Source organism: Zeugodacus cucurbitae, chromosome X (genome assembly GCF_028554725.1).
Source record: "Zeugodacus cucurbitae isolate PBARC_wt_2022May chromosome X, idZeuCucr1.2, whole genome shotgun sequence".
NCBI classification, from domain to species: domain Eukaryota; kingdom Metazoa; phylum Arthropoda; class Insecta; order Diptera; family Tephritidae; genus Zeugodacus; species Zeugodacus cucurbitae.
Genome location: NC_071672.1, coordinates 4,439,717 through 4,463,352, shown reverse-complemented (window position 1 = coordinate 4,463,352; position 23,636 = coordinate 4,439,717). Strand labels below are relative to the sequence as shown.

General features: G+C 41.1%; 2 non-coding genes across 2 annotated transcripts; both read left to right on the top strand.

The window, feature by feature from the left end:
- The first annotated feature begins 18,435 nt into the window (after window positions 1-18,435).
- LOC128923333 (small subunit ribosomal RNA) lies at window positions 18,436-20,390 on the top strand. The gene has a single exon (XR_008472300.1). It is a non-coding gene; the product is annotated as a small subunit ribosomal RNA (ribosomal RNA).
- Window positions 20,391-20,881: 491 nt separating this feature from the next.
- On the top strand, window positions 20,882-21,060 carry LOC128923169 (5.8S ribosomal RNA). The gene has a single exon (XR_008472204.1). It is a non-coding gene; the product is annotated as a 5.8S ribosomal RNA (ribosomal RNA).
- Window positions 21,061-23,636: the final 2,576 nt, after the last annotated feature.

Genomic DNA, 23,636 nt, shown 5'->3' with positions numbered 1-23,636 from the left:
GACAAGACAAAACAACACATGACACGACAGGACAGGACAAGACAAGACAAGACCAGACAAGACAAGGCAAAACAAGACAAGACAAGACAAGATAAGACATGACAAGAAAAACAAGACAAGACAAGACAAGACAAGACAAGACAAGACAAGACATGACAAGACATGACAAGACAAGACAAGACAAAACAAGACAAGACAAGACAAGACAAGATAAGACATGACAAGACAAAACAAGACAAGACAAAACAACACAACATACGACATGGCATGACATGACAAGACAAGACAAGACAAGACAAGACAAGACAAGACAAGACAAGACAAGACAAGACAAGACAAGACAAGACAAGACAAGACAAGACAAGACAAGACAAGACAAGACAAGACAAGACAAGACAAGACAAGACAAGACAAGACAAGACAAGACAAGACAAGACAAGACAAGACAAGACAAGACAAGACAAGACAAGACAAGACAAGACAAGACAATACAAGACAAGACAGGACAAGACAAGACAAGACAAGACGAGACAAGACAAAACAAGACAAGACAAGACAAGACAAGGCAAGGCAAGGCAAGATAAGGCAAGACAAGACAAGACAAGACATGACAAGACAAGACAAGACAAGACAAGACAAGACCAGACAAGACAAGGCAAGACAAGACAAGACAAGACAAGACAAGACAAGACAAGACAAGACAAGACAAGACAAGACAAGACAAGACAAGACAAGGCAAGACAAGACAAGACAAGACAAGACAAAACAAGACAAGACAAAACAAGACAAGACAAGACAAGACAAGAAAAGACAAGACAAAACAACACATGACACGACAGGACAGGACAAGATAAGGCAAGACCAGACAAGACAAGGCAAAACAAGACAAGACAACACATGACATGTCATGACATGACAAGACAAGACAGGACAGGACAGGACAAGACAAGACAAGACAAGACAAGACAAGACAAGACAAGACAAGACAAGACAAGACAAGACAAGACAAGACAAGACAAGACAAGACAAGACAAGACAAGACAAGACAAGACAAGACAAGACAAAACAAAACAAGACAAAACAAGACAAGACAACACAACACAGCACAACACATGACATGACATGACATGACCAGATAAGACAGGACAAGACAAGACAAGACAAGACAAGACAAGACAAGACAAGACAAGACAAGACAAGACAAGACAAGACAAGACAAAACAAGACAAGACAACACAACACAGCACAACACATGACATGACATGACATGACATGACATGACCAGACAAGACAAGACAAGACAAGACAGGACAAGACAAGACAAGACAAGACAAGACAAGACAAGACAAGACAAGACAAGACAAGACAAGACAAGACAAGACAAGACAAGACAAGACAAGACAAGACAAGACAAGACAAGACAAGACAAAACAAAACAAGACAAAACAAGACAAGACAACACAACACAGCACAACACATGACATGACATGACATGACATGACCAGACAAGACAGGACAAGACAAGACAAGACAAGACAAGACAAGGCAAGACAAGACAACACAGCACAACACATGACATGACATGACATGACATGACATGACCAGACAAGACAGGACAAAACAAGACAAGACAAGACAAGACAAGACAAGGCAAGGCAAGACAAGACAAGACAAGACAAGACAAGACAAGACAAGACAAGACAAGACAAGACAAGACAAGACAAGACAAGACAAGACAAGACAAGACAAGACAAGACAAGACAAGACAAGACAAGACAAGACAAGACAAGACAAGACAAGACAAGACAAGACAAGACAAGACAAGACAAAACAAAACAACACAACATACGACATGACATGACATGACATGACAAGACAAGACAAGACAAGACAAGACAAGACAAGACAAGACAAGACAAGACAAGACAAGACAAGACAAGACAAGACAAGACAAGACAAGACAAGACAAGACAAAACAAAACAAGACAAAACAAGACAAGACAACACAACACATGACATGACATGACATGACATGACATGACCAGACAAGACAAGACAAGACAAGACAGGACAAGACAAGACAAGACAAGACAAGACAAGACAAGACAAGACAAGACAAGACAAGACAAGACAAGACAAGACAAGACAAGACAAGACAAGACAAGACAAGACAAGACAAGACAAAACAAAACAAGACAAAACAAGACAAGACAACACAACACAGCACTACACATGACATGACATGACATGACATGACATGACCAGACAAGACAAAACAAGACAAAACAACACAACATACGACATGACATGACATGACATGACAAGACAAGACAAGACAAGACAGGACAAGACAAGACAAGACAAGACAAGACAAGACAAGACAAGACAAGACAAGACAAGACAAGACAAGACAGGACAAGACAGGACAAGACAAGACAAGACAAGACAAGACAAGACAAGACAACACAAGACAAGACAAGACAAGACAAGACAAGACAAGACAAGACAAGACAAGACAAGACAAGACAAGACAAAACAAAACAAGACAAAACAAGACAAGACAACACAACACAGCACAACACATGACATGACATGACATGACATGACATGACCAGACAAGACAAAACAAGACAACACAACACAACGCAGCACAACACAACACATGACATGACATGACATGACATGACATGACAAGACAGGACAAGACAAGACAAGAAAAGACAAGACAAGACAAGACAAGACAAGACAAGACAAGACAAGACAAGACAAGACAAGACAAGACAAGACAAGACAAGACAAGACAAGACAAGACAAGACAAGACAAGACAAGACAAGACAAGACAAGACAAGACAAGACAAGACAAGAGAAGAGAAGACAAGACAAGATAAGACAAGACAAGACTAGACAAGACAAGACAAGACAAGGCAAGACAAGACAAGACAAGACAAGACGAATCAAAACAAGACAAAACAAGACAAGACAAAACAACACAGCACAACACATGACATGACATGACATGACATGACCAGATAAGACAGGACAAGACAAGACAAGACAAGACAAGACAAGACAAGACAAGACATGACAAGACAAGACAAGACAAGACAAGACAAGACAAGACAAGACAAGACAAGACAAAACAAGACAAGACAACACAACAAGACAAAACAAGACAAGACAAGATAAGGCAAGACAAGACAAGACAAGACACGACAAGACTAGACAAGACAAGACAAGACAAGACAAGACAAGACAAGACACGACAAGACAAGACAAGACAAGACAAGACAAGACAAGACAAGACAAGACAAGACACGACAAGACAAGACAAGACAAGACAAGACATGACAAGACAAGACAAGACAAGACAAGACAAGACAAGACAAGAAAAGACAAGACAAGACAAGACAAGACAAGACAAAACAACACATGACAAGACAAGACAAGACAAGACAAGACAATACAAGACAAGACAAGACAAGACAAAACAAGACAAGACAAGACAAGACAAGACAAGACAAACCAAGACAAGACAAGACAAAACAACACATGACATGACATGACAAGACAAGACAGGACAGACAGACAGGACAAGACAAGACAAGACAAGACAAGACAAGACAAGACAAGACAAGAGAAGAAAAGACAAGACAAGACAAGACAAGACAAGACAAAACAACACATGACATGACATGACAAGACAAGACAGGACAGACAGACAGGACAAGACAAGACAAGACCAGACAAGACAAGACAAGACAAGACAAGACAAGACAAGACAAGACAAGACAAGACAAGACAAGACAAGACAAGACAAGACAAGAAAAGACAAGACAAGACAAGACAAGACAAAACAAGACAAGACAACACAACACAGCACAACACATGACAAGACAAGACAAGACAAGACAAGATAAGACAAGACAAGACAAGACAAGACAAGACAAGACAAGACATGACATGACATGACATGACATGACAAGACAAGACAAGACAAGATAAGACATGACAAGACAAGACAAGACAAGACAAGACAGAACAGGACAAGACAAGACAAGACAAGACAAGACAAGACAAGACAAGACAAGACAAGACAAGACAAGACAAGACAAGACAAGACAAGACAAGACAAGACAAAACAAAAGAAGACAAGACAAGACAAGACAAGACAAGACAATACAATACAAGACAAGACAAAACAAGACAAGACAAGACAAAACAACACATGACATGACATGACAAGACAAGACAGGACAGGACAAGACAAGACAAGACAAGACAAAACAACACATGACAAGACAAGACAAGACAAGACAAGACAAGACAATACAAGACAAGACAAGACAAGACAAAACAAGACAAGACAAGACAAGACAAGACAAACCAAGACAAGACAAGACAAAACCACACATGACATGACATGACAAGACAAGACAGGACAGACAGACAGGACAAGACAAGACAAGACAAGACAAGACAAAACCACACATGACATGACATGACAAGACAAGACAGGACAGACAGACAGGACAAGACAAGACAAGACAAGACAAGACAAGACAAGACAAGACAAGACAAGACAAGACAAGACAAGACAAGACAAGACAAGACAAGAGAAGAAAAGACAAGACAAGACAAGACAAGACAAAACAACACATGACATGACATGACAAGACAAGACAGGACAGACAGACAGGACAAGACAAGACAAGACAAGACAAGACAAGACAAGACAAGACAAGACAAGACAAGACAAGACAAGACAAGACAAGACAAGGCAAGACAAGACAAGACAAAACAAGACAAGACAAAACAAGACAAGACAAGACAAGACAAGAAAAGACAAGACAAAACAACACATGACACGACAGGACAGGACAAGACAAGACAAGACCAGACAAGACAAGGCAAAACAAGACAAGACAAGACAAGACAAGATAAGACATGACAAGAAAAACAAGACAAGACAAGACAAGACAAGACAAGACAAGACATGACAAGACATGACAAGACAAGACAAGACAAAACAAGACAAGACAAGACAAGACAAGACAAGATAAGACATGACAAGACAAAACAAGACAAGACAAGACAAGACAAGACAAGACAAGACAAGACAAGACAAGACAAGACAAGACAAGACAAGACAAGACAAGACAAGACAAGACAAGACAAGACAAGACAAGACAAGACAAGACAAGACAAGACAAGACAAGACAAGACAAGACAAGACAAGACAAGACAAGACAAGACAAGACAAGACAAGACAAGACAAGACAAGACAAGACAAGACAAGACAAGACAAGACAAGACAAGACAAGACAAGACAAGACAAGACAAGACAATACAAGACAAGACAGGACAAGACAAGACAAGACAAGACAAGACAAGACAAGACAAGACAAGACAAGGCAAGGCAAGATAAGGCAAGACAAGACAAGACAAGACATGACAAGACAAGACAAGACAAGACAAGACATCACAAGACAAAACAAGACAAGACAAGACAAGACAAGACAAGACAAGACAAGACAAGACAAGACAAGACAAGACAAGACAAGACAAGACAAGACAAGACAAGACAAGACAAGACAAGACAAGACAAGACAAGACAAGACAAGACAAGACAAGACAAGACAATACAAGACAAGACAAGACAAAACAAGACAAGACAAGACAACACATAACATGACATGACATGACATGACAAGATAAGACAGGACAGGACAAGACAAGACAAGACAAGACAAGACAAGACAAGGCAAGACAAGACAAGACAAAACAAGACAAGACAAAACAAGACAAGACAAGACAAGACAAGAAAAGACAAGACAAAACAACACATGACACGACAGGACAGGACAAGACAAGACAAGACCAGACAAGACAAGGCAAAACAAGACAAGACAAGACAAGATAAGACATGACAAGAAAAACAAGACAAGACAAGACAAGACAAGACAAGACAAGACAAGACATGGCAAGACATGACAAGACAAGACAAGACAAAACAAGACAAGACAAGACAAGACAAGACAAGACAAGACAAGATAAGACATGACAAGACAAAACAAGACAAGACAAAACAACACAACATACGACATGGCATGACATGACAAGACAAGACAAGACAAGACAAGACAAGACAAGACAAGACAAGACAAGACAAGACAAGACAAGACAAGACAAGACAAGACAAGACAAGACAAGACAAGACAAGACAAGACAAGACAAGACAAGACAAGACAAGACAAGACAAGACAAGACAAGACAAGACAAGACAAGACAAGACAAGACAAGACAAGACAAGACAAGACAAGACAATACAAGACAAGACAGGACAAGACAAGACAAGACAAGACGAGACAAGACAAAACAAGACAAGACAAGACAAGACAAGGCAAGGCAAGATAAGGCAAGACAAGACAAGACAAGACATGACAAGACAAGACAAGACAAGACAAGACAAGACCAGACAAGACAAGGCAAGACAAGACAAGACAAGACAAGACAAGACAAGACAAGACAAGACAAGACAAGACAAGACAAGACAAGACAAGACAAGACAAGACAAGACAAGACAAGACAAGACAAGACAAGACAAGACAAGACAAGACAAGACAAGACAAGACAAGGCAAGACAAGACAAGACAAGACAAAACAAGACAAGACAAAACAAGACAAGACAAGACAAGACAAGAAAAGACAAGACAAAACAACACATGACACGACAGGACAGGACAAGATAAGGCAAGACCAGACAAGACAAGGCAAAACAAGACAAGACAACACATGACATGTCATGACATGACAAGACAAGACAGGACAGGACAGGACAAGACAAGACAAGACAAGACAAGACAAGACAAGACAAGACAAGACAAGACAAGACAAGACAAGACAAGACAAGACAAGACAAGACAAGACAAGACAAGACAAGACAAGACAAAACAAAACAAGACAAAACAAGACAAGACAACACAACACAGCACAACACATGACATGACATGACATGACCAGATAAGACAGGACAAGACAAGACAAGACAAGACAAGACAAGACAAGACAAGACAAGACAAGACAAGACAAAACAAGACAAGACAACACAACAAGACAAAACAGGACAAGACAAGATAAGGCAAGGCAAGACAAGACAAGACAAGACAAGACAAGACAAGACAAGACAAAACAAGACAAGACAAGACAAGACAAGACAAGACAAGACAAGACAAGACAAGACAAGACAAGACAAGACAAGACAAGACAAGACAAGACAAGACAAGACAAGACAAGACAAGACAAGACATCACAAGACAAAACAAGACAAGACAAGACAAGACAAGACAAGACAAGACAAGACAAGACAAGACAAGACAAGACAAGACAAGACAAGACAAGACAAGACAAGACAAGACAAGACAAGACAAGACAAGACAAGACAAGACAAGACAAGACAAGACAAGACAAGACAAGACAAGACAAGACAAGACAAGACAAGACAAGACAAGACAAGACAAGACAAGACAAGACAAGACAAGACAAGACAAGACAAGACAAGACAAGACAAGACAAGACAAGACAAGACAAGACAAGACAAGACAAGACAATACAATACAAGACAAGACAAGACAAAACAAGACAAGACAAGACAACACATAACATGACATGACATGACATGACAAGATAAGACAGGACAGGACAAGACAAGACAAGACAAGACAAGACAAGACAAGACAAGACAAGACAAGACAAGACAAGACAAGACAAGACAAGACAAGACAAGACAAGACAAGACAAGACAAGACAAGACAAGACAAGACAAGACAAGACAAGACAAGACAAGACAAGACAAGACAAGACAAGACAAGACAAGACAAGACAAGACAAGACAAGACAAGACAAGACAAGACAAGACAAGACAAGACAAGACAAGACAAGACAAGACAAGACAAGACAAGACAAGACAAGACAAGACAAGACAAGACAAGACAAGACAAGACAAGACAAGACAAGACAAGACAAGACAAGACAAGACAAGACAAGACAAGACAAGACAAGACAAGACAAGACAAGACAAGACAAGACAAGACAAGACAAGACAAGACAAGACAAGACAAGACAAGACAAGACAAGACAAGACAAGACAAGACAAGACAAGACAAGACAAGACAAGACAAGACAAGACAAGACAAGACAAGACAAGACAAGACAAGACAAGACAAGACAAGACAAGACAAGACAAGACAAGACAAGACAAGACAAGACAAGACAAGACAAGACAAGACAAGACAAGACAAGACAAGACAAGACAAGACAAGACAAGACAAGACAAGACAAGACAAGACAAGACAAGACAAGACAAGACAAGACAAGACAAGACAAGACAAGACAAGACAAGACAAGACAAGACAAGACAAGACAAGACAAGACAAGACAAGACAAGACAAGACAAGACAAGACAAGACAAGACAAGACAAGACAAGACAAGACAAGACAAGACAAGACAAGACAAGACAAGACAAGACAAGACAAGACAAGACAAGACAAGACAAGACAAGACAAGACAAGACAAGACAAGACAAGACAAGACAAGACAAGACAAGACAAGACAAGACAAGACAAGACAAGACAAGACAAGACAAGACAAGACAAGACAAGACAAGACAAGACAAGACAAGACAAGACAAGACAAGACAAGACAAGACAAGACAAGACAAGACAAGACAAGACAAGACAAGACAAGACAAGACAAGACAAGACAAGACAAGACAAGACAAGACAAGACAAGACAAGACAAGACAAGACAAGACAAGACAAGACAAGACAAGACAAGACAAGACAAGACAAGACAAGACAAGACAAGACAAGACAAGACAAGACAAGACAAGACAAGACAAGACAAGACAAGACAAGACAAGACAAGACAAGACAAGACAAGACAAGACAAGACAAAAAAAAAGGGCGTTGCTAAAAAGAGCGTCGCGAAGGAGGGATCGACGAAAGTCAGCTCGGGGAAGGAGGGAGGGAAACGTGAGTGTGGAGTTAATGGGGGTGTGGTTGGGGGAGTTGCTATCAGCCATGTCGCTGCCATGAAGGCAGTGACGGCTGAATTAAATGCCTTGGTGTTTGGAGTAAAAGACTTTGAGGTCACTACCGCGAAGGGGCTGATGGAGCTTGCCTCGAAGTACGAGGCGCTCCTGATGACGGTAGTAACCGAGAATGCCCATCTTCGCGGTCAGGTTGACGCTCTCAGGGGGGTTGTGGGGGATCTTTTCCCTAACCGAAGAGGTCGGTTGTGGGTTTGGCTCCGGTAGAGTCGGCGCGTGCGCCTCCGGCACCTGTGTTGGAGGCGATTGCTCCGGCATTGCCGAAGCCCGTTGAGACGTGGTCGGTGGTGGTGAGAAGCAAAGCCCCGACCACCTCCTCTAAGGAGGTTATTAAGAAAGTTGTGAAGGAGGTGGGACCTTCCCTCGGAATGCGAGTGCACGAGGTGAAGCCGATTAAGGGTAGTGGGGTGGTTATTCGCACCCCCTCTGTTTTAGAGAGGGAAAAGGTGGCGAATAATGCCAAATTTGGGGAGGTGGGATTGGATGTGACTGTGAACCGGAAGTTGGGTCCGCGGGTTGTGGTTCGGGGGGTTCACACCGAAATCTCCCATGATGACTTCATGGAGGAGCTCTTTCGGTCGAACCTCCAGGACGTCAGCCCTGAGGCACGAAAGTCGGATGTGCGGATGGTCAGTCGGCCCTGGAAGGTGGCCGCTGATGGTAGCACCAACGTTGTCCTTGAGGGTTCGGACAAATCAATGTCCACCCTCTTGGAAGCGGGAAGGTGGTACATAAAGTGGTTTTCCTTCAGGGTTCGACCGGATACCCCTGTTGCTGGCTGCTTCCGGTGCATGGGTTTTGACCATAGAGTGGCTGAGTGTAGGGCCAAATCAGATGTCTGTAGGAGGTGCTGTCAGGAAGGCCACAGAGCTGCCGGTTGCGTCAATGCACCCCATTGTCGCAACTGTGCATTTAAGGGTAGGCCAGCTGGGCATCTTATGATGTCCGCTGTCTGCCCGATATACTGTGGCGTTGTTGAGCGCGCCCTCGACAGACACTGATGAGGGGTATTTTTCAGCTAAATTGTCAGGGATCGTATGCCGTGATGTGTGAGTTGGGGGGTTGTATGCTTGAGGGTGGGTGCGGCATTGCCTTACTCCAGGAGCCCTACACCACCAATGGTGTGGTTCGAAGTCTTCCTGGAGTTTTCAGGGTCTTTACGGACCTTGGGGGTAATGCCACAATTGTTGTGACGAATCCGAACTACGATTGCGCAGTGTTGGATTCGTCGCAACAGGGGGTGTGTGTTTCAGTAGAGGGGGAGTTCGGTAGAATGATTGTCGTTAGTTTGTATTGCAAATTTAGCGAGCCCCTAGAGCCCTACCTGGGCTACATGGATAAGCTACTACTACTGGGGAGTAGTAGCCCATTTATCCTAGGGTTGGATGCGAATGCCTCGTCCTCGATGTGGTTTAGTAAGGTATCCAGACATTCGTCTGGATATCAAAGCCACATCCGAGGCGAGGTATTGAGTGAATGGGTGGTGGCTAAGAGCCTCCACATTTTGAATGAGCCGAGTGAATGGTTTACGTTTGAGGGGCCTAGGGGCATGAGTGATATCGACGTAACGTTAATGAATGAGGCAGCAAGGAGAGCGTTTGACGTCAGTTGGTAGAATAGGGGAGGGTGGGGATTGAGTGACCAAAATTTGATACAAATTATGGTCTCTCCGCAATCCCCACCCTCGGCGTACGTGGGTCCATTGCGGCGATGGCGTACCTCTGGTACTGACTGGAACCAATATGGACAGAATGTAAGGGAAGCGGTATTGGAAATACCGTTTAGTGAGTATGAGGAACTGGGGGTGGACGAGCAAATTGCTCGGCTGTATGAGTTGGTCTGGCGTGTTAATGATAGGGTTTTCAGGAAGTATTCAGGAAGAGAGTGTGCGGAGGTTCTGTTAGAAGCGTTCTTTCCCAGGGCTGAGGTTCAGGCACCTCAAGCACAAGAGGTACCTGTTCCTCCACTAGAAGATGAGGAGTTGGGATACGCCTTTGGCCTGGTTAGGTCCAAACGGTCCCCAGGTTTTGATGGTTTGAACGGAGAGATGTGCAAAAGCTTATGGAAGTTCATTCCGGAATACTTGGAGGCCATTTATAACAAGTGCGTGTGGGAGGGATATTTTCCACGTGAGTGGAAAAGTGCCAGGGTCGTCCCTCTCCTGAAGTCCCCTGATAAGATCAGGAGTGATCCTCGTTCTTATCGGGACATCAGCCTTCTTCCGGTGCTTGGAAAAGTACTGGAGAGGGTTATGGTGGAACGACTTCAGGAGCTAACGCGGGGTATGTGGTCGGATAGGCAGTATGGGTTCAGGAAAGGACGCAGTGTGGAAGATGCGTGGATGTATGTGCAGAATGTTGTTAGGGAGAATGTCAACAAGTATGTCCTAGGCATATTTGTTGACTTCAAGGGGGCATTCGATTATCTGATCTGGGATCGAGTGATAGAACGGTTAGAGGAACTTGGCTGTCCGGAAATTAGTCTCTGGCGAAGCTACTTTTCGGACAGAAAAGCCTCTATCGTTGGAATGAATGGGAGTGTGGAGATTGGAGTGGCTCGTGGCTGTCCACAGGGATCCATCTGTGGTCCATATATATGGAACCTCATGATGGACTCTCTGCTTGGGCAACTCGAACCACTCTGTAAGTGTTGTGCGTATGCGGACGACCTTCTTCTCCTTGTTGAAGATCGCTCAAGGCGTGAGTTGGATCGGATGGGAGGACAATTTTTGGGAATTGTCCACAACTGGGGGATAAGTGTGGGTGTAGACATCTCGATGGACAAAACGGTGACAATGCTTTTAAAAGGCAGACTGTCACCAGGGCGTCCACCGGTTGTCCGAGTGAATAGGGTCGGCATCAGGTATGTGACGCAAGTCAAGTACCTGGGGTTGACCATGAGTGAAAGAATGTGTTTTACCCCACACTTGGTGAGTGTGAAGGTGCGACTGCAGGCAGTCGTAGGTAAGGTTATGTGCGTTTTACGGAGTGATTGGGACCTCGGACGTCATGCTGTTCGCGCCATATATCGCGGCTTATTTGTGGCTTGTGCCACTTATGGGGCTGCTGTATGGTGGCGAACGGCCACGACGGTCTTCGGTCGCCGAAAGCTCCTCTCCTTCCAGCGTTGCATGATGCTCGCCTGTCTGCCTGTATGTCGCACCGTTTCTACGGATGCGCTGCAGGTGTTACTAGGTGCGCCCCCTCTTGACCTGGTTGTCATACAGCGTGCTGTATCATTCAGGTTAAGAAGGGGTCTGAGTGTGTCATTGCTGCGGAATGATTTGATTTCCGATGATGATGTGGAGAGCGAGGGATATCTAGGGAGCAAGAGGCTTCTAGATGATAGGGTCAGGTGTAGGTGGCAAGACCATTGGGACAGTAGTCTCAATGGTCGGGTGACTTATGAGTACATCCGGGACGTTAGGTATGTAGAAGGAAACCCAGACTTCAGATTCTGTCTAAGTCTGGGTTTCCTGCTTACGGGGCATGGGCCTCTTAATGCATTCTTGCATAAGAGGCACCTTGCAGATAGTCCAGAGTGTATGTGTGGGGCGTGTGTTGAGGATTGGGTGCATGTTAAAGCGGAATGCCCGATGTACTCAGACATTAGGGACCTTGGGGGTATGGGGATTAGTTGCACTGATGGACGTTAGATGTTAGTGGTGTGATCTCCACTAGTCGGAATGCCGAACAGTTAGGGTCGTTTGAAAGATTTGCGCGCGTGTTGTTCAGGCGGCGAAGACAATTGGCTGAAGACCGGGGTTAGCTTCTAGTATGAAAGGTGTATGAATTGGATGAGAGAATGGGATTCAATCCCTGGTCACCAGTCCAGAGCTGTATGGAAGCTCAACTGGTAGTAGTTTCAACTACGAGGTCTGACCGGAGACTTAATTCTGGTACCACGGGGTGTAGGAGCCCTTGGAGTTCGCTCCAACCTACTCGTGCGGACTGGCCCCTCGGGGAGAATCGTGGTGGTTGTGGTTTAATACCCGTATGCGGGGAGAGTGATATTTGTCACTCAATGTGGAGTTGCATTGCAACCGGGTGTCGGACCCAAAGTACGGCAGAGGTTTTAGATAGGCCTCGAACCTCACCAAGGTGGTTAGTGTGTCCATTCCACACGCCAATTGGTACCGAATAATGCATTGCATTTTCGGGGCGCTGATCATCGCATTGATTTGATCCGCTGTGCTTTTGAGCACCGTGGAGTAAGGCCGTCGTCGGCAGGTACCCACGTTAATCCCACCGGACGTTGTCCCTATCTACTATCTAGCGAAACCACAGCCAAGGGCTTGGAATAATTAGCGGGGAAAGAAGACCCTGTTGAGCTTGACTCTAGTCTGGCAGTGTAAGGAGACATAAGAGGTGTAGCATAAGTGGGAGATATATAATTTCGGTTATGTATCAACAATGAAATACCACTACTCTTATTGTTTCCTTACTTACTTGATTAAGTGGAACGTGTATCATTGCTTAGCCATTATATGGGTATATTTATATATCTTATGGTATTGGGTTTTGATGCAAGCTTCTTGATCAAAGTACCACGAGTTTGTTATATAATTGTAAACATATTTTAATGAAATGATAGCATTTCGGTGTTATTGTTATAATTAAAATTTGGTATAACTCCAACACTTAGGTATGATCCAATTCAAGGACATTGCCAGGTGGGGAGTTTGACTGGGGCGGCACATCTCTCAAATAATAACGGAGGTGTCCCAAGGCCAGCTCAGTGCGGACAGAAACCACACATAGAGCAAAAGGGCAAATGCTGACTTGATCTCGGTGTTCAGTACACACAGAGACAGCAAAAGCTCGGCCTATCGATTTTGGTTTAGAGAGTTTTTAACAAGAGGTGTCAGAAAAGTTACCAAAGGGATAACTGGCTTGTGGCGGTCAAGCGTTCATAGCGACGTCGCTTTTTGATCCTTCGATGTCGGCTCTTCCTATCATTGTGAAGCAAAATTCACCAAGCGTTGGATTGTTCACCCATTCAAGGGAACGTGAGCTGGGTTTAGACCGTCGTGAGACAGGTTAGTTTTACCCTACTAATGACAATTGTTATTGCGACAGCATTCCTGCGTAGTACGAGAGGAACCGGAGGTACGGACCAATGGTACAATACTTGTTCGAGCGAACAGTGGTATGATGCTACGTCCGTTGGATTATGCCTGAACGCCTCTAAGGTCGTATCCGTGCTGGACTGCAATGATAAATATGGGGCAATTGCATTGTATGGCTTCTCTAAACCATTTAAAGTTTATACATTTTATTTATAAACGACAATGGATATATGTGATGCCAATGTTATTTGTAACATAGCAAATGCGGGAGGATTAAATATCAACTGTATGACGCGCTAGTTACTTAGTAAAACATTATTTAATACAATGTCAATGCCTAGAATCAATTGTAAACGACTTTGGTAACGGGCAAGGTGTTGTAAGTGGTAGAGCAGCTGCCATACTGCGATACACTGAAGCTTATCCTTTGCTTGATGATTCGATCAAACTGTTTATAAATTATTTATATGTATATATATATGTGTGTGTGTTGTAATATACATACCGTATATATTTATATTATAAATAATTTATATATATGTATTGTGTTCAAGCCACAATTGCCTACTAGTGCAGAGCAGTATGGAAAGGCTCAACTGGAAGTAGCTTCGGCTACAAAATCTTACCAGAGACTTAAACTCGGTGCCACGGGGAGCAGGCGCCCAGGAGGCTTCGGTTTCCGCCTGCTCGTTGGGTTACGGCCCTTCGGGGAGTATCGTGGTGGCTATGGTTTCTAAACCTAAATGCAGGCAGAGGGCCTTTGGCTTCTCGGTGTGGAGTTGCAACCAACCGGGTGCCGGACCCAAAGTACGGCAGAGGTTTTAGATGGGCCTCGGCCCTACCAAGGTGGCATAAGTGTGTCCATACCACACGCCAATTGGTACTGGAAGTGTGCATAGCTACAATACAGGGCGCTGATTGACGCATTGTATTAATCCATTTGTGTTTTTGAATACACGTATGGTAAGGCCTTCACAGGCAGGTACATACGTTAAAACAAATCCACAACTGTCCCTATCTGCGAAGAGCCGAAACCACATGGTGATATATTTGCATATAAGTACTAATTAATTTTCATATAAATACTAATTGTATGAATTCATACAAGTAAATAATTTTCATATAAATACTTACTGTATGAATTCATACAAGTAAATAATTTTCATAGAAATACTAAATAATTTTCATATAGATACTAAGTTTATGAATTCATACAAGTAAAAAAATTGCATATAAATACTAAATAATTTTCATAGAGATACTAAGTTTATGAATTCATACAAGTAAAAAAATTGCATATAAATATTAAATAATTTTCATAGAGATACTAAGTTTATAAATTCATACAAGTTAAAAATTTTCATATAAATACTAAATAATTTTCATATAGATACTAAGTAATTTTCATATAGGTACTAAGTTTATGAATTCATACAAGTAAAAAAATTTCATAGAAATACTAAATAATTTTCATATAGATACTAAGTTTATGAATTCATACAAGTAAATAATTTTCATATAAGTACTAATTAATTTTCATATAAATACTAATTGTATGAATTCATACAAGTAATTAATTTTCATATAAATACTAATTAATTTTCATATAAATACTAATTGTACTAAGTGTATGAATTCATACAACTAAATAATTTTCATATAAGTACAAAAAATTAAAAAAAAAATAAATGTTAAGCTATTTTTGATGTTGTAGTATTTCTTATAAGCATAATGCTCGTAGAAAATGATATAAATTACTTGTGTATATATGAATTTAAAACTTTTATATGGTTAAAAAGATTTTTTCCATACGATTTCGGGTTGGTGAGGTGTACGTGGCAGAAAACATATATGTTGTATGAAACTTTGACATTAGTACTTGTATGAAAATTTTAATACTTGTATGAAATTGCATACTTAGTACTTATATGAAAATTATTTTCATATAAATAAAAAAGTATTTAAGTGTAATATATAAATGAAAGCAAAAAAAATTATTCCTGGTTTGCTACAGTTGGTTTAAATAGAAATAATTTTGTTAATAATGAAATGTTATTAATTGAGATTATTCTTCTATACCTAACATAATGTAGTCGTTTTTTTTTTTAATTTAACTTTTTTTGGGGTTTGTTCTTCTATTCACATAAAATATATGTGGGTAAAGAATAAAATTCAATAAAGTTAAATATTTATATTATTACGCTCGAATACTTTCATATCATATATGAAATAAAATGAAAAATAATTGAGTTGCAATTATTAATTTCAAATCAAAAGAAAAACGTATATACTCTTAAAAAAAGATATATACACTATATGCATTGAAATAAAGTAAAATGTATAAAAAATGATATTATTTGAAAGTTTAACAAATACAAGAAGAAACATCGTCCTTACATTAATAATTATATTATATATGTATAGAGAACGAAAATTCTTTCTCACGATAAGATACAATCTCTCAAAGTCCGAATAAGACCGCAATAAATAATACAATAATATGAAATTTAAATGAAATGAAGTAAATTTTTTAATCGATCATAGTAGAAGAAATTTCATAATTATTTATTGTCGCGATTTCGTTAATGCTCGAAAATTTTACGAAAAGATCCGGCGACTAACTGAAGGTTTCAAGACCGGAGCACACTCCTGTATGACCCCCAGCGGTGATCTAGTGGTTGATGACCAGAGTATACTGTGTTTGTGGAGGGAACACTTCTCCAGCCTGCTGAATGGCAGTGAAAGTACAACACCAGGAGATGGCGAACCCGATTCCCCAATCGACGACGATGGAACAGATGTTCCATTCCCCGACCGTGAAGAAATTATAATAGCAATTACCCGCTTGAAGAACAACAAGGCGGCGGGGGCCGATGGATTGCCGGCCGAGCTATTCAAATACGGCGGCGAAGAGCTGATAAGGTGCATGCATCAGCTTCTTTGCGAAATATGGTCGGAAGAAAGCATGCCCGACGATTGGAATCTCAGTGTACTCTGCCCAATCCACAAAAAGGGAGACCCCACAATCTGCGCCAACTATCGTGGGATAAGCCTCCTTAACATCGCTTATAAGGTTCTATCGAGCGTACTGTGTGAAAGACTAAAGCCCACCGTCAACAAACTGATTGGACCTTATCAGTGTGGCTTTAGACCTGGAAAATCAACAACTGACCAGACATTCACGATACCAAACGAGGTTTCAGACAAGGTGACTCGCTATCGTGCGACTTCTTTAACTTGATGCTGGAGAAAATTATAAGAGCTGCAGAGCTAAATAGAGAAGGTACAATCTTCTACAAGAGTGTACAGCTCCTGGCGTACGCCGATGATATTGATATCATCGGAAACAACACCCGCGCCGTTAGTTCTGCTTTTTCCCGCCTGGATAAGGAAGCGAAGCGAATGGGTCTGGTGGTGAACGAGGACAAGACGAAATATCTCCTGTCATCAAACAAACAGTCAGCGCATTCGCGTCTTGGCTCCCACGTCACTGTTGACAGTCATAACTTTGAAGTTGTAGATAATTTCGTATACCTAGGAACCAACATTAACACCGATAATAATGTCAGCCTTGAAATCCAACGCAGAATCACTCTTGCCAACAGGTGCTACTATGGACTGAGTAGGCAATTGAAAAGTAAAGTCCTCTCTCGACGAACAAAAACTAAACTCTACAAGTCCCTCATCATTCCCGTCCTACTTTATGGTGCAGAAGCGTGGACGGTGTCAACATCCGATGAGACGGCACTAGGAGTTTTCGAGAGAAAGGTTTTGCGGAAGATATACGGTCCCTTAAACATTGGCAACGGCGAATACCGCAGAAGATGGAATGATGAGCTGTATGTGTTGTTCGACGACATAGACATAGTCCAGCGAATAAAAAGACAGCGGCTACGCTGGCTGGGTCATGTTGTTCGAATGGATGAAAGTGCCCCAGCTCTGAAAGTTTTCGATGCAGTACCCGCTGGTGGAAGCCGAGGAAGAGGGAGACCTCCACTCCGGTGGAAGGACAAGGTGGAGAAGGACCTGTCTTCACTTGGTATTACCAATTGGCGCCAAACCGCCAAAAGGAGAGATGCGTGGCGCACTGTTGTGGACTCGGCTATAACCGCGTAAGCGGTTTCTACGCCAGTTAAGAAGAAGATTTCGTTCTTCTTTGCATTTTGTATATGTCGTGTACTTAATTTTCAAATATTGAAAATATCATTATAAAAATTTATATAGTATAAAAAATATTATATAAATGAATAAAAAATATTATTCTGGTTGATCCTGCCAGTAGTTATATGCTTGTCTCAAAGATTAAGCCATGCATGTCTAAGTACAAACAAATTAAAAGTGAAACCGCAAAAGGCTCATTATATCAGTTATGGTTCCATAGATCGTTAACAGTTACTTGGATAACTGTGGTAATTCGAGAGCTAATACATGCAAAATAAACACGGACCTTTTGGAACGTGTGCTTTTATTAGGCTAAAACCAAGCGATCGTAAGATCGTTATATTGGTTGAACTCTAGATAACTTGCAGATCGTATGGTCTCGTACCGACGAGAGATCTTTCAAATGTCTGCCCTATCAACTTTTGATGGTAGTATCTAGGACTACCATGGTTGCAACGGGTAACGGGGAATCAGGGTTCGATTCCGGAGAGGGAGCCTGAGAAACGGCTACCACATCTAAGGAAGGCAGCAGGCGCGTAAATTACCCACTCCCAGTTCGGGGAGGTAGTGACGAAAAATAACAATACAGGACTCAGATCCGAGGCCCTGTAATTGGAATGAATACACTTTAAATCCTTTAATAAGGACCTATTGGAGGGCAAGTCTGGTGCCAGCAGCCGCGGTAATTCCAGCTCCAATAGCGTATATTAAAGTAGTTGCGGTTAAAACGTTCGTAGTTGAATTTGTGCTTCATACGGGTAGTACAGCTATAATTGTGGTATGTACATTACCTTATGTATGCAAGCGTATTACCGGTGGAGTTCTTATATGTAATTAATACAATGTATTTTTTATATATTCCTCCTATTTAAACCTGCTTCAGTGCTCTTCATCGAGTGTTGTTGTGGGCCGGTACAATTACTTTGAACAAATTAGAGTGCTTAAAGCAGGCTCTAAATGCCTGAATATTGTGTACATGGAATAATGAAATAAGACCTCTGTTCTACTTTCATTGGTTTTTAGATCAAGAGGTAATGATTAATAGAAGCAGTTTGGGGGCATTAGTATTACGACGCGAGAGGTGAAATTCTTGGACCGTCGTAAGACTAACTTAAGCGAAAGCATTTGCCAAAGATGTTTTCATTAATCAAGAACGAAAGTTAGAGGTTCGAAGGCGATCAGATACCGCCCTAGTTCTAACCATAAACGATGCCAGCTAGCAATTGGGTGTAGCTACTACTATGGCTCTCTCAGTCGCTTCCCGGGAAACCAAAGCTTTTGGGCTCCGGGGGAAGTATGGTTGCAAAGCTGAAACTTAAAGGAATTGACGGAAGGGCACCACCAGGAGTGGAGCCTGCGGCTTAATTTGACTCAACACGGGAAAACTTACCAGGTCCGAACATAAGCGTGTAAGACAGATTGATAGCTCTTTCTCGAATCTATGGGTGGTGGTGCATGGCCGTTCTTAGTTCGTGGAGTGATTTGTCTGGTTAATTCCAATAACGAACGAGACTCAAATATATTAAATAGATGCTTTCAGGATTATGGTGTTGAAGCTTATATAGCCTTCATTCATGAGTTCATCTTGAATGTGCAAGTGTTTGAATTAGTTTATATAAGTGGAGCCGTACCTGTTGGTTTGTCCCATTATAAGGACACTAGCTTCTTAAATGGACAAATTGCGTCTAGCAGTAACGAGATTGAGCAATAACAGGTCTGTGATGCCCTTAGATGTCCTGGGCTGCACGCGCGCTACAATGAAAGTATCAACGTGTATTTCCTAGACCGAGAGGTCCGGGTAAACCGCTGAACCACTTTCATGCTTGGGATTGTGAACTGAAACTGTTCACATGAACTTGGAATTCCCAGTAAGTGTGAGTCATTAACTCGCATTGATTACGTCCCTGCCCTTTGTACACACCGCCCGTCGCTACTACCGATTGAATTATTTAGTGAGGTCTCCGGACGTGATCACTGTGACGCCTTGTGTTTCACGGAAGGAAGTAAAAGTCGTAACAAGGTTTCCGTAGGTGAACCTGCGGAAGGATCATTATTGTGTTCCTAACCGTAAATATTATAAAAAAAACAAACAAACAAACAAACAAAAAAATAATAAAAAAGAAAAATTATTTTCTTTTTTTTCTTTTCATTCATTTATTTGAATGTTTTTCTTTTTTTCTTTTTTTTTTTACTCCTTGAAATATAATGAAAATTATATCGCATACATTGTATTTCAACGCAACAAACCTTTAAACATATATAGTTGTACTTATTATTTATAAAAATAATATAAATGATAAGTTAATTTGTTCTCATTAACGTGTAATTCCTTAAAAATTTATAGAAATTAAATAAAATGTAATAAAAAAGGAATTACTGTATTTGTTAGACTAAGACATGCGCAACTTGTAAATGTTTGGGTTGAAAATTACAATTTATTGAAAGATGTTTTAAAATAACTTATATAATATACGAAAACGAAATGTTATTCTTTCAATAAATTAAAAACTCTTGACGTTAAATTAAAATAAACAAAAAAATTATCACTCTAAGCGGTGGATCACTCGGCTCATGGGTCGATGAAGAACGCAGCTAACTGTGCGTCATCGTGTGAACTGCAGGACACATGAACATCGACATTTTGAACGCACATTGCAGTCCATGCTGTTATGTACTTTAATTAATTTTAAAGTGCTGCTTGGACTACATATGGTTGAGGGTTGTAAGACTATGCTAAATTAGTTGCTTATTCTTTTAGTCAATTAAAAGAATTTAAGCACATGGTATATTACTGGATTGTATTTTTCAATCCATAATATTAATAGCATAAAAAGAAATATAGAAAATATATTCTTGAACACCTCATATTTGAACGAAATTTTATAATAAATAAAAATCTTAGTATTCCCAAAAACAATAAAATTTCAATATTATTTCAAATAATATATACATTTAGAGGAACGTCTAGCATAAAATATTATTACTAATAGTGTGCATTTTTTTCATATAAGGACATTGTAATCTATTAACATAATAAAATATTTATCACAAGATCATTGGTGTTAAGTTTATTCAAATTAATTTGCTTTTAGCTTATTAACATAGAATAAATACTGATGATTTGATAAAGTGTTGATAGATTTTACATATATAATGCTTAAATTCTTTTGAATTTTACAATAATATTATTATCATTGATTTTAATATTAATTGTATGCATTTATATGATTAACAATGCGAAAGATTCAGGATACCTTCGGGACCCGTCTTGAAACACGGACCAAGGAGTCTAACATATGTGCAAGTCATTGGGTTATATTAAACCTAATGGCGAAATTAACTTAACTTTTATATAATGGGATTAATTTTTAGTGAAATATTTTACTATTAATTCAATCCCGGGGCGTTCCATATAGTTATGTATAATGATAATTTATTATTATTTATACCTCTAACTGGAGCGTACCTTGAGCATATATGCTGTGACCCGAAAGATGGTGAACTATACTTGATCAGGTTGAAGTCAGGGGAAACCGTGATGGAAGACCGAAACAGTTCTGACGTGCAAATCGATTGTCAGAATTGAGTATAGGGGCGAAAGACCAATCGAACCATCTAGTAGGTGGTTCCCTCCGAAGTTTCCCCTCAGGATAGCTGGTGCATTTAAATGTTATGTAAAATAATCTTATCTGGTAAAGCGAATGATTAGAGGCCTTAGGGTCGAAACGACCTTAACCTACTGGTAAGCAGAACTGGCGCTGTGGAATGAACCAAACGTAATGTTACGGTGCCCAAATTAACAACTCATGCAGATACCATGAAAGGCGTTGGTTGCTTAAAACAGCAGGACGGTGGACATGGAAGTCGTAATCCGCTAAGGAGTGTGTAACAACTCACCTGCCGAAGCAACTAGCCCTTAAAATGGATGGCGCTTAAGTTGTATACCTATACATTACCGCTAAAGTACATGATTTATAATACAATTTCGGTTGGATTATAAATTTTGAAACTTTAGTGAGTAGGAGGGTACAATGGTGTGCTTAGAAGTGTTTGGCGTAAGCCTGCATGGAGCCGCCATTGGTACAGATCTTGGTGGTAGTAGCAAATAATCGAATGAGACCTTGGAGGACTGAAGTGGAGAAGGGTTTCGTGTGAACAGTGGTTGATCACGAGTTAGTCGGTCCTAAGTTCAAGGCGAAAGCCGAAAATTTTCAAGTTTTAATGAATTGTTGAGAATATATTATTATGTTTTCTTCATAGCAATTAAACACTTGAATAATTTTGAACGAAAGGGAATACGGTTCCAATTCCGTAACCTGTTGAGTATCCGTTTGTTATTAAAAATGGGCCTTGTGCTCATCCTGGCAACAGGAACGACCATAAAGAAGCCGTCCAGAGGTATCGGAAGAGTTTTCTTTTCTGTTTTATAGTCGTACTTCCATGGAAGTCTTTCGAAGAGAGATATGGTAGATGGACTAGAAGAGCATGACATTTACTGTTGTGTCGATATTTTCTTCTCGGACCTTGAAAATTTATGGTGGGGTTACGCAAACTTCTCAACAGGCCGTACCAATATCCGCAGCTGGTCTCCAAGGTGAAGAGTCTCTAGTCGATAGAATAATGTAGGTAAGGGAAGTCGGCAAATTAGATCCGTAACTTCGGGATAAGGATTGGCTCTGAAGATTGAGATAGTCGGGCTTGATTGGGAAGCAATACCATGGTTTATGTACTCGTTCTGGGTAAATAGAGAATTTCGGTTCTTGTTCCCCGGATAGTAGTTACGTAGCCAATTGTGGAACTTTCTTGTTAAAATTTTATAAGAATTATATCGCAAGATAGCCCCTCGGGGAGTATCGTGGTGGTTGTGGTTCAATACCCAAATGCGGGGAGAGTGATTTTGGTCACTCAATGTGGAGTTGCATTGCAACCGGGTGCTGGACCCAAAGTACGGCAGAGGTTTTAGATAGGCCTCGAACCTCACCAAGGTGGTTAGTGTGTCCATTCCACACGCCAATTGGTACTGAATAATGCATTGCATTTTTCGGGGCGCTGATCATCGCATTGATTTGATCCGCTGTGCTTTTGAGCACCGTGAGGTAAGGCCGTCGTCGGCAGGTACTCACGTTAATATTGGCTTTAGATGTCCCTATCTATTCATTCGTTAGTTGGCTTTCGACGCGGATAGACGTGCGTGCGCATCGTTGTGATTTTGGTGAGTTTTTCTTGGCGAGTGGTTTTTGCGATTTTTCCGTATTCTCTTTTGTGCGGTCATTTGTTTACGCGGTGTGTTATTGGCACC